At 42.4% G+C, this 12,918-nt stretch overlaps 1 pseudogene; it reads left to right on the top strand.

Moving 5' to 3' along the window:
* The window catches only part of LOC113840438 (kinesin-like protein KIF27), a 39,804-nt pseudogene that overhangs the window by 4,291 nt on the left and 22,595 nt on the right, over window positions 1-12,918 (top strand).

Genomic DNA, 12,918 nt, shown 5'->3' with positions numbered 1-12,918 from the left:
GGTGGTTTTTTAAGGAGTGACTCCGTTTTCAGGCTTCCAGATGTGCTCCAAGTCATCTTATTGAGGATGTGGAAGAGAACGCTTGCTGACAAAGCTCCTGGCAGCTTTACGGAACTTTCATATTTAGTTAGTTCATGTAACAGCTGATTTCAAGGCTTTGCTCTCTTCGAGAGACTGATAACTTGATTTGATGAACTGAAGAAAGCTGGAAAAATGTTGGTTCCTCATTATTTTTCGCTTGTTACTTTCTTTAGGGTTACTTTTCAAAAGAAGATTTCCCTGCTCACAAGCCAGTAGAAGACTTTCAGCCCAAGCAAGGGTGAAGACAGCTCTCTCCAAGAGCAGAGGAAGGCCCTGTGGAGAGAAGCCGAGCTTGTTAGCAGAACTCGTCGGCATGTCTAAACAAGGAGACGATTGCTACTTCTATTTCTATTCTACCTGTACCAAGGTATGGCTGGCTTTCCTTTGCTTTGCTTTTTTTTTCCCATTTTTTTTCAGGAAGGAGTAGATTAGGAGGAGGAAGCACGCTGGTCTTTGGTTAACTTGAGAACCAGATAGATTCTGAATTCAGTTGTAGCAACATTAGGCAGCAGCATGGCCATTTTTGAGGCTGTACTCTATTTTCCTCGTTGGTTTCCTTTTGGTTCCAGGGAGACAAATGTGCCTACCGCCACTGCGAAGCTGCTCTGGGCAATGAGACGGTCTGCAAGCTGTGGCAGGAGGGTCGTTGTTTCAGGAACGTCTGCCGATTCAGACACATGGAAATTGACGTGAGTGCCTAACGATGTGTTCTCAAAATCAATCAACAAAAGCATTTTTCAGTGCCGTAGGTGTACTGATTGTGCTTTTGCAGGATAGATTTGTTTGCTTCAAAATCATACTTGTTTCTGTTACCAAGAGAGGGGGTGGGAGGAAGCAGAGGAAAATAAAATCAATGCCTTAGGTATGTCTTAGCAAGATATATATATATTTTTATTAGATGCTGACAGTTTTCTCAACAGATGCAGAATAGCTGTTAAATAGACTGCTAAAACCTGCTGGAGCAGGGGGGTAATAAACAGGCTGTTCTATCGTCATGGGAGCAGGCTTGATAATGAACTGTCAGGTCTCTTCTGACCCACAGTCCTTCCGATAACGCTGTTCTAGCTGCCTGGGGTAGGAAGTGGGGAAAGTTAAAGGTGCAGAAGAACTAAGTCTCCAAGAAGTAGTTCTAGACAGGGTTAACCTAGGCAATTTCAGATGTTCTTTTTCCCTCTGAATAATGCTAGTATAATCCTAGGTGTATTAGTTTAACCCACCCTCAACTGGTGTCTGAGAGTGCCTGTCTTCTCTAACTGAATGATGACAAATCTAAATGTGCATAGTGGTTCCAGCTTATGCAAACTTTGTGAATATGCCCAGAAATACTCCACTTAACTGAGAAACTGACCTTTGGAATGATGTTTCAGCACTGTGTTGTGACAGCTGTCATGATCTGGAGCTGCGCATCTCTTTGCAAGCCTCAGGTGCGTGTTATCACGAGCTTTTCTTTCTTTCTGTCTTCAGAAAAAGCGCAGTGAGGTTCCTTGCTACTGGGAGAAGCAGCCGGGAGGCTGTCAGAAAGCCAACTGTGCTTTTCATCATGCAAAGGGACGTTACATCGATGGACAATTCTTCCCACCAAGCAAGAGTGAGTTTAGGTCCTTTTTCTTGAAGTGCTGAAGACTTAATTTGGAGTATTACTTAGTGGGTGCCAATCCTGTAGGGGGCATCAGGTAACTGTTCATTTGTGAGTACAGGAAAAGGTCTGCAGTCATAGGTGTACTGCACCGAGTGTACTGCTGGTGTTTGTTTTCTGCTTTCGTGCTCAGCTTCTCTTGGCTTTGTGTGATGTTTGCCTTGCAGTTTGCTTCCTGTTGTTTCATCTTTTGCTGGGTGGTAGGGAGATGTGTTGTTGTTCGAAGGGAAGTCTTTGTTGACGGTGTAAACAGTGATGGGATGGGCAAAAGGAGATGATGAATTCATTGTCTGTGCGGGTTATCTGCCTTTCCTACCACCTCTTTGCTAAATTGTGGTCAAAGTTTTAAACTGCCATATTACCGATGATCCTCCTCTTCCTCTAGCTACACTGCCAAGTCCGCCTGAGTCCGCGGACGATGATTTGAAAGTGGCTCAGATGTCACTGCAGCAAAACAAACTTTCTGTCCAGTCAAATCCCTCTCCACAGCTAAGGGGGTGATGAAAGTGGAAAACTCTGAAAATGTCCCAAGCCCTACACACCCTTCAGTTGTAATCAAGGCTGCAGATGATGATGAAGATGATGATGGTGAGCATGTTTTGGTTCTTGGAAGGAATTTGTGCTGTAAATGATTGTGTAAATCTTTGGTTCTTGAAGGAATCTGTGCTGTAAAGGAATGTAGAAATCACAGATGACCTGAGGTCTGACTAGCGATAGGGCAGGCAGTGTGGCCAGGTCACTGGTGGCTTAGTCCGGCAGTCAGTGGACAGAACCTGAAATGTTGGAGGAAAGCTTAGAACCACTCCTGGCTTTAGATGGTCTGTTGTGTAAAGTTCTATGTGAAACTAGGAAGGAAATTTCTTTTTTCTGTCTGAAGAGCAATGTGTTGTGTAGTAGTTAAAGCTGCAGAGAGAATCTAGAGTCCTAGATGTTTTGTCCTAGTGTATTCTACTTAGGAGTTCATCAGGTCAATGTAGCTCTTTAAAAAACAAAACAAAACAAAAGAGCAACAAAGTTTTTTATATGAAGCATGGGCTGAAGTGTCACTGCATGAGCTACGTAATCATGAACAATCTGGTCTATGCATAACTGAATAGATTTTTCCCCTTCAGACCAACTTTCTGAGGAAGAAGAAACTAAAACTCCTGTCCAGCAACCAGCTGTGGAAGGCAAAAATGGATTACGGGTGATTTCCACTCGCAAAGGCAGTTCTACTGCTACTAAACAAGGTATTCCAGCACCTTAGTAGGATAAATCAGAAGAACTTGACAGTTAACTCAAAAGCAGTGTGGTGTAAAAACACAACAAAATGTAGGGATGCTGAATGGACTCGGTTATTTCCATGATCTCATTTCTGCCATGAATACCATCATGTGCCAATTGGGTCAGAAAGGTGAACTCCTTTTCTTTATTTTTGGAGAACAAAACAGGGCCACAGCATGGAGTTGAAATGGCTGCACGTGCAGCCTTGCAACCACTGTTGATAAGCCATATCTAACGATAGAGGGATCTAATATCGTGTAAATGGATTAAAATTAAAACTACATTTTTAAGCCTGAAGGATGAAAGGAGGGGCAAAATGCCCTTGGTTCTCTGGCTCTTTCACTTGTGAGGAGTGTTGACACGCTTTATTCTAAATACTTCAGAAAGTTGCTGAGCGCTAAGAAGCCTGAGGAGCTGTGGTCCTCAGTGAGTGCCTCTAAGCCAGTCTCATGAACTGTTTCCTATTTTCAGAGGGCAATCTGAATTTTGGAATAAAAACACTTGAGGAAATCAAATCTCAGAAGATGAAGGAAAAAAATAAGAGACACAGTGGTGAGTTAGTACAGTCAGTACTTTAGGTGTTAGCTGAGCACGTGTTTCGATGATAGATGGTGGCAAATAAGCATGTTAGTAATAGACACAAGGAGACAGCGTGTGGGAAGATGCTCTTTTCAAAGTTGTTGGAAATCTGTGGCTTTATTAGTTTAGTTGAAGATGGAAGTGGTTCAAGAGGAACTGAGTTGTGTTTTTGGGCTATTCAGCGTATTTTCCTTGAAACAGTAGATCACCGTATTTAAAGCTATGTGGTTATTCCACAAATGCTTGAAAGTCTGCTCCTAACGTCAGCCTAGAGTCCTAAATTGTGATGTGCTGCTCAATTCTTTGTGGTGTTTGAACATTTGCCAGTTAACTGTAAATTCATGCATGTATACAAAGCTGTACGCAGACCAGGAAGCTGCTGATGCTCCAACTGAGTTTCTGGGTGTGCATTACGCTCCTCTTAACATGTGTGTTGGGGGCTTACAGCAGTGCTTACAGTAGAGCTATTTGACCTGCAGTGTGGGTTAAGGTGGGTAACATAGAAAAGGGATTCGGTGTTACTGAAACACTGGATATGTTACTTTTATCATAGTTAGCTTTGTTACATCATGTCTAAAACTAGACTGAAGCTCTTCAGGGCATTGTCCTGTCTTCTGTTTCTGAGAAGTACTTAAATGCTTTAGGGAACTGAAGCTAGAAATACACCCTTTTGTTTCAGTCATTTCACAGTTTAGCTTTCTAAATGTCTCTTTGTTTATCAAGTCTTTAGGGTGGAGTAAGCTCTGTGTACTTACAAATTGCTGCATCAGACATGCTAAAGCAGTGTTCCATGTCATTAGTAGGACCGACTTGGTCTTATCTGTTGTTTTAATATAAAAATCTGAAATAATCCATTCACGTATGCTGACATGGTTTGTAGAAAAGCATGACCTACAAATGAGTAAAGCACTAAATAAATAAATAAATAAATAAATAAATTACTACTTGCTAGAAATAACCATTGCTATAATGTTGCCTTAAAATTATATGGTACATGTATATAATGCTCATCTTCTGTTGGTGATGCATGAATCTGAGTAACAGGTACTTTTGGCTGCAGGAGCTGTGTTCACAACTCTTACTGCTTGGAGCAGACTGCACAGAGAGTTGCACTAACAGCCTGCTAGTGATATGCAGATCAGAACGTTTGGGAACTGGGTCATTTATGGGAGCTGTCAATCCATGCCATGATGGTGTTGCAAGTTGGATTATTGAGGGCTCTTTTTGTAACGGGGTTACTTACTTCCTTGACACATTAGTGAAAGCCTTCTCTCAAGACTATGGCTCTTGCTAATACATAACACAAATGGAAACAATTTCAAATACTTGCCAGCAGGCTTTGCTTCCTTTTACCTTCATGCGGATTTTTCCTGTAGCCTATGTAGTAGGGAATATTGTGTTCAGATAAATAGGGTTTGGGCAACAGGCTGTTATTTACTTCCAATATTTTACCGCACTTCAAAACTCTTACTTGAAAACTACTGTAGAAGTTGAAATGATGCTTCAGGTCATAGTTTGATCTGTGGAATTATGAAACTCCTTGTGGTATTTGATTAAGGAGGCATTGGGGAGGCATTGGGGAGGCAAGGACAATCCCCAGACAAGGACTGTATATCTCGAAACAAGACGCTGCAACTCATGATAAGGAAGCGGTAGACAGACAGAGAAACAAATGGAAGGACTATAAATCTCAAAACTGGACATTGGAATTCATTATAAAGATACAACAAATGGAAGAATTAGCAACAACCAGCGCTTGCAATTAAGAAACATGCCAACTCAGCAGATTCCTGACCAAAGGTGAAAAGTACACTGTGAGGAAGACTCGGGGTCTTCCTCCCAAAGACCCCTGCCCACGTCCCAAAGACCCCTGCCCACAATTCTTGGGAGGCTCTACACAGGCGCAAGGTGCCAAAAGGCTAATTAGCATGAGAAGCGAGGGAAGGCGGGGATAGGTAATGCATATGTATAGGCGCTTGTAGAATATTGAGAGATTGATTGTATAAATTCAAGACTGCTTTCCGCCTTGGGTATGCACGATAGGTGGAGAGATCCCCTGTGCATCATCCAGCGCTGCAATAAAGACTATACCACTTCAAGGAATTTCGGCTTCGATCTTTGAATCATATTTGAACACTTTCTTTCTGTGATCAAAAAGCTTCCTTAAACACAGCCTCAAGCTCAATTACACCAGTGTGTTTTTAATTTTCTACGGCTGGTTATTTCTATAGCAATACAGAATAACACTGCTCATAATTCCTGAGGTGGGGGGAACTATACCAGCCTCTGAAAGGGTGCTAGCAAGCACCTCTAATTAGCTGAAAGCTTTTGAGGTATCAGCCCATTGTTTTTTCAGGGAGGGGGGAATGGGAGCCATACTTTGAAACTGAAGTGCTAGGTGCTTAATAAAATGGGTCTGCCAGAATTGTAGGTGTGGTGCTAAAATATGAAGCCTGGCATGGTGGTAGGCCTTGGTGAATCACTGGATCCATCTTTAGGTGTTGCAGAAGTGGGATAATTTGATCCTGCTGTAATATGAATAGTATTGAAATGTCCTACCAACTGAATTAGCAATGTTAACAACTATCTGCGACTCAACTAGAAAATAACCTGCAATCTCATGTATTTGCAATTCACTTTATAAACTCATTGCCATCCATTATGATGATGATGATGTAGAAACACCGAATTCAGGAATAAGGTTTTGTAAATTGATATCATGTTGTCACTATAGTATTTCAGTGAATTGGAACAGCAGAATTCCATGGGTAGTACTTGTTAAATGTACTTGTCAGCTGGGCTCTTAATTGCATGCCAACTACGATAAGACAGCAAAGGTATACTTATTGGTGTGTTTATATTGGTGTATTTATAGACGAAAGAAGAGAGTTTGCAGCCACTTTATGTACCTGTGTAGAGGTTCAGCTACGTGTAATTGTTTTCAGATTGTATGTGCAAAAAGAAGGATTTGGCAGCATTAGCCACTGCTGCCACTGTACAAATAAAGACTGTTGTGCCGTTGTACTGTTTACATTAACTATAAATACACCACAGTAGAGAGAGACTAGAAATTCCAAGCTTTTACTGAAGAGTCATACTATAGTTCTTTTTTTTTTTTTCTTAAGCCAAGCACAGCAGGGAGTCTGCAGACAAAACTTTGAGTGTTGTCTGCTTTAGAGCAACATCCAGCATCATAAGGTCTTGTGGAACATGACTGAGCACTTTTATCTGGTGCTTTTTCTTGCTGTAAAGATGCACCTGTAATCTTTTCTCTGAGCTTCAAGTTTCAACATATTTCGTGTCCAGCTAGTAAGAGCATGAAGTCTCTCAACTTTAACTAATTTCCTCAGCTGGTTAACTATATAGTTATTTAGCATTAAAATATTTGTCAATGTATGCACACGTGTGCATATGTGCACAGTCTTGTCTGCACAAAAATCCAAATGTATCCTGTTCTGTCATTTAAAGAGTGACAAATATGAATTACTTATGATGTAGATATGATTGACCTGTATTTTCTAGATACATAGTTGTGGTCTGATCAGCTAATCTGAATATCAGCATCAAGTAGATTCACAGCTCAATGGCCGTTTTCTCCTAAGATGACCAGCTTCATTTTCTCTTCTTTTGAGAGAAATGGAGTTGAGTAACTGTGTGATGAGAATGCTCTTTTCTGTAAGCTTTTTGTCTCCTGTAAACTTAAGAGTAGAGCATGGTTCTTTCATCTCTGAAAAGTGAAATGACATATTCCTTTTAAATCATTATTTTGGGGAATGGTCTCTGCCATGCTATTGTTGCATGTTGACATACCTGAGTATATATGGAGCACCTATACAATTTTGGACTGGAGAAATTCTGGAGTTAAGTGGTAAAGAGAGCCTGTGGAAACTTCTGCAGAGTCTCATGTTCTTTTGTAATAGTACTTAATAAGGAACAGATTTGTAGGTTATCTAAGCAGATAACTCAAGAACTTGTTTCAAAATCTAAAGATCCCTTTTGAACAGTAATTTCAAGAAGTATGTATTATCTCACTACACCGCTGTCATAATATGTCAGCATATCTAGATGTCTGTTTTCTATGAAATTTGTAATCAGAGATGGATATCATCACTTTCAATACTCTGCTAATTGACCAAACTCTGCATGGAAAAATTGCAGTTGGACAAACATAGATATACCCAGGATCTATCTTTAATGCTAGGTAAATGATTTGATCTTTAGAATGGTGTCCCAGGGATGTACATGTTGCTTTTAGCTACAGGCAACAACAGAAGGCATAAGTGTTGCTTAGTTCCGTCTCCTCCCAACGTATCCTCTGTGTCTTGCTCTAAGAACAGGTGAACTTGATGTTTGTGGACGGTACCAGCTGAAATGCTGGGTTCACCTCCCTGTGGAGAAAACTGCTTGCTGAATCTCCAGTGCATTGCAAACAAAATTAAACTTCTTGTAAAAGAAGAGATAAGGCTGCTTACCCCAAACTGGAGCTTGCGTATGTGTATTATCTACTTCATTTTTAATTTGTGTTTGTCAGGCTCTGGGGATGGCATCTGAAATAGTTTTTAAGCACTAAATTATTCTATTCTATTGTATTCTATTCTATTCTATTCTATTCTATTCTATTCTATTCTATTCTATTCTATTCTATTCTATTCTATTCTATTCTATTCTATTCTATTCTAAATTGTGTCTATTTCCACCCAGAACATGAAGACCAGCTTCTTGTAGAGCCACTTTTTTCCACGAAATCTCTCAAGAGCGAATGTATTAGCCTAAAATGTGTTTGGTAGATTGTTGGTTTTTTTTTTTTTTTTATGTAATTCTTCTTTAGTTACTTAAGGTAATACAGTGTAGTCGGTTAAAATATAAATAAATTATACTGTATCTTTTTGATTTCTCCCTCATTCCCCCAATTCCAGCCCTGTCTTATGCTTTCTGAGCCAAAAAAACCCACTTCTGTGGTTTAATGATATGAATTATTGCTTGTTTGATCAAACAATGTTTTCATTCTACCTTCTGTGCTACTTTCCCAGGAAACTGATAATTAAAAGAAGCCAGCTCCCTAGAATTTCAGACATGGCAATGGAATCTGCTCTAATCAGTTCAGTCCCTACCATTGCGTCTCGTTTTGCCTTACTACAACTGGAAAATGATACTGATTCAGAGCCTGGAAAAGGCAGAAGTGGCCGACGTGCTGGTAAATCTCTAGCTTCAGGGTGTAGATCTATAAATGTGAAGAAAAGAGAGAAAAGAAGAAAAAGGAGAGAACAGCAGCAGAGTGAGGCCAATGATGTAAAGGGATTGTATTTTCAACAGTGAGTAAGGTTGTTGTCTCATCAAGAGTTTTTGCTGTCCCTGAAAAGTCATTGGTTTTGGTTTTCCCTGTGAAAGAAGAACTACTTAATCGCAGATTACATCTTTACATTGTCCTGTCTTATGTTTCTGAGAAGTACTTACACGCTTTAGGGAACTGAAGCTGGAAATACACCTTTTTGTTTCAGTCATTTCACAGCTTAGCTTTCTAAATGTCTCTTTGTTTATCAAGTCTTTAGGGTGGAGTAAGCTCTGTGCACTTACAAATTGCTAAAGCAGTGTTCCATGTCATGAATGGGACCGACTCGGTCTTATCTGTTGTTTTTCATATACAAATCGGACAGAATCCGTTCTTGTTTTGCTCCTTGAGCTCTGTCGGCATTGTGTCTACAGATGTGTCTGTGTGTGGACGTGTGCCTGGGCACTCCCGGCGGCTGCTGGGCCAGCAGCTGCGAGCAGTTGTGAGCGTGGCTCGCCTACTTGGAGACCGCTTGTGTTTGAGGGAAAACTCAGCCTTTACCGCTGAGCTCCACCGGAGCCGTAAGGAGACGCTCTCCTCCATGACGAGCGCGGCGATGGAAGCCGCATTTCGCACCCCTGCTTTGACCACAAGCAGACGGCCCCCTCCACCCTCCCCAGGACTCGAGGGCGAGCTGTGCGCGTCCCTGGGGGCCGGGGGCTGCCCCCCGGTGTCCCCTCACACCCACCCCTCAACCCCCGCTCCGCCTGCGCCCTCCTGCCGCGGGGGGCCGCTGTGCGCACGGGGCGGCGCCGCCGAAGGTTGCGGCCGTTGCCTAGCGAGGCGCTGTCACCAGCAGCGCGGGCGGCGCAGGCGCGGCCCGCCGGCCCCTCAGCCCGCCCGGAGGCTGCCTCCCGCCGCCCGGAGCAGGTTTGGAGCGGGGAGCGACGGGGCCGGGGCTGGGGCTGGGGGGAGCCGCCCCACAGCGCCGCTGAGCCGGCATTTTGCTTGGTGTTTGTTTGAGGAGGTAGGAAATGGGATCTCTCCCCTCCTCCGCCCCTCCCCTCCCGCGACTGGTTTGGGTGTCATTTTGGGAGGGGGGGGCGGGGGAGGGGGAGTCAGTAAGTTTTCAGTATGTGCTCGTGATTGCCGTGCCCTTTCTGAAATGAGCAGGATTTCACGCTCTTGCTTCTCTTTCTTGGCTTCCCTTTGCTCTGTTCTGTACAACAAGGCTTTTTGTCAGCTTCCAAAGTTTCTCAGCTCTGAATGGACAAGCCCTCAATGCAAATGGGTGTGAGTGAAATGCCAAAACTCTTCTCTTTGCAACCACAGAAGACTTGTGTTTCAATCTGGTTGCATTTTCATGCAGGCTGAATTTGATGTGCTTAGCTGGTGAGTTCTGCCAGTTGGGTAGCAGAGCAAAAAGGCTGCGTGGGAGTTGAGCAAGAAGGAAGTTCAGCAAACTGTCCTTTGCATGGCAAAGCCTCCTTGACTGAGAATCAGCAAGAGCAGAAGATGTGTTTGGGATCCGGCAGCATTTGATACCCATCGAGGCTTTGGAGTGTTTCTGGTAGACATTTGTAAAGAAATCCTATTCGATGCTTCTTCTTGTGCTTCAGAATTAATAGATGGGGGGCAGTATAAGGAACCATGGTTGCTGAAATATATAACTAATAAAAAATAGTTCCATATGGGCATAAAGAGACGGATTAAAATCAGAGGAATGCTTGGTGTGTAGTAATCACAACTATTTAAAATCATACCCACCATGTAAGCAACACGACAGCTTTCTGTGCTTCTGAAATTCTAAATACTTGGCCCTTGTAAGCAGAAGATGGCTTTCAAGCACGTGTGTGTCTGTAGGTATAAATTCAGGATAAAAAGGTTTTGTTTGAATAATTTCTGTTGCCTATGCATCGGTACTGTAGCAGTGAGAAAATAAGGTTCATTGTAAGTCTATGCTTTATCAAGAGTTCATTAACAAGATCTTACAATATTGTTGCTTCATCCGGCAGTATAACATCCAAACAGAAAGTCTGACCACTTTCAGACCAAAGGTTAAGTCTGCTAGCTTAGAAGGTAATAGAAGCAAAATTAGTTTCTGCACTGGTTTAACAGTTGTTAACATATCTGCTTTTTTATCACAGTTCCTTTCCAGGGTGTAATGATGCTTATGTATTCTTTGGGAAACTCTTCAACATTCTGTTTCAGCAGGGAGTTAATTCTTTATTATTTAACTCGGAGAACATTTTTTCTTAGGTGCAGAAAATTGCAAATGAGGTGAACAGAGGAATTGTAACAGATCTCGTAATGACTTCCTGAATACTGAGTGGGGAGCACAGAGATGGAGGCCGGCATGGAGGAGATCCTGGTTAAAGTTGCAGTAAGGGTCAGACCTCTGCTTTCCAAGGAAGTACTTCATAACCACCAAGCATGCGTGAGATTAGTCCCAAATACACAACAAATAATCATTGGGAAAGACCGCGTCTTCACTTTTGATGTTGTATTTGGCAAAAACTCAACCCAAGAAGAAGTTTATCCAGTTTGCATTAAACCTCTTCTAGTGTCTTTGGCTGAGGGATATAATGCTACAGTATTTGCATACGGACAGACAGGTTCTGGGAAGACTTACACCATTGGAGGAGGTCACATTGGTACGTTGTAAAAAGTCTTTTTTTGTGTGTGTGTGAAGAATGTAGTTCTGCAAATTAAGTATTTAATACATAACAGATGATGCTTGAGAATTTTTAAGAGATAATGAAAAAATGCATAGCAAAAAAAGACATATATATTCCAAAGTTTATGTGATGGTTGTGTTCTAAACACAAATTCTGTGTCCGTTAGGCTATACCAAAAGTATGAGAGAAAAAAAAAATAAAAAAAAATTAAAGTGCTCTTTCCCATTCTCTATTCTAACAGGCAACTTACCCTACTTTCTGAAACACAGTGCTTTAGAAATTTTGGCTCCATTTATCCTACTTAGAAAGTATCTGCTTTAGGTAATTGTATGAAGCAAACTCACTCTTGGACTTTTTTCAGAGTCTGACAAAGAGATTTCATAGATAAATTTCATGGAATAGAATCCTAGAATGGTTTGGGTTGGAAGGGACCTTAAAGATCACCCAGTTGCAACCCCCCGCCACGGGCAAAGATGTCACCCACTAGACCGGGTTGCCCAGGGCCCCATCCAGCCTGGCCTTGAACACCCCCAGGGATGGGGCATCCACAGCTTCTTTGGGCAACCTGTGCCAGTGCCTTGCCACCCTCTGAGTAAAGAATTTCTTCTGAATATCTAATCCAAATCAACCCTCTTTTAGTTGGAAAGCCATTCCTCCTTGTCCTATCATTACACCACCTGCCAAAGAGTCCCTCCAGAGTCCCTCCCCAGCTTTCCTGTAGGCCCCCTTTAGGCACTGGCAGGCTGCTGTGCCTAAAGCCTCTTCTCCAGGCTGCACAACTCCAACTCCCTCAGCCTGTCTTCGTAAGAGAGGTGCTCCATCTCTCTAAGTATCCCTGTGGCCCTCCTGGACTCTCTCAAATACTTCCACGTCCTCGTGCTGGGGGACCCAGAGCTCCAGGTGGGGTCTCACGAGAGCAGAGCAGAGGGGGACAATCACTTCCCTCCCCCTGCTGGCCATGCTGCTTTTGATGCAGCCCAGGATATGGTTGGCTTTCTGGGCTGGAAGCACACATTGCTGGCTCAGGTGGAGATTCTCATCATCCAACACCGCCAGGTCCTTCTCCTCAAGGCTGCTCTCAATCTGTTTTCTGTCCATACTGTAGTTGTGCTTGGAACTGTTCCAGCACAAGTGCAGAACCTTGCATATTGGCCTTGTTGAACTTTATGTGGAATTCAAATTTTGCTTTTTTAAAGGCAGATATCTGAAACTCTACTATTCGACTTACTTGGTATTTCCAAGTCAGTGTTTCTCAAACACCTGAGACTGGAAACTACTATTTTTCTGTATTAGTTCGCAGAAGAATTCTTCAGCTTCTGCATGTATACAATTTTGCTTTCTGACTTTCCCTGAAATCGTGTATCACCAGCTCTGGTTATCTTCCCTTCCGTATCGAGAAGTCACAATTTGTT

Source organism: Anas platyrhynchos, chromosome 22 (genome assembly GCF_047663525.1).
Source record: "Anas platyrhynchos isolate ZD024472 breed Pekin duck chromosome 22, IASCAAS_PekinDuck_T2T, whole genome shotgun sequence".
Lineage (NCBI taxonomy): Eukaryota > Metazoa > Chordata > Aves > Anseriformes > Anatidae > Anas > Anas platyrhynchos.
The sequence above is the reverse complement of the archived record's forward strand: the minus strand, read 5'-3'. Positions and strand labels throughout refer to the sequence as shown.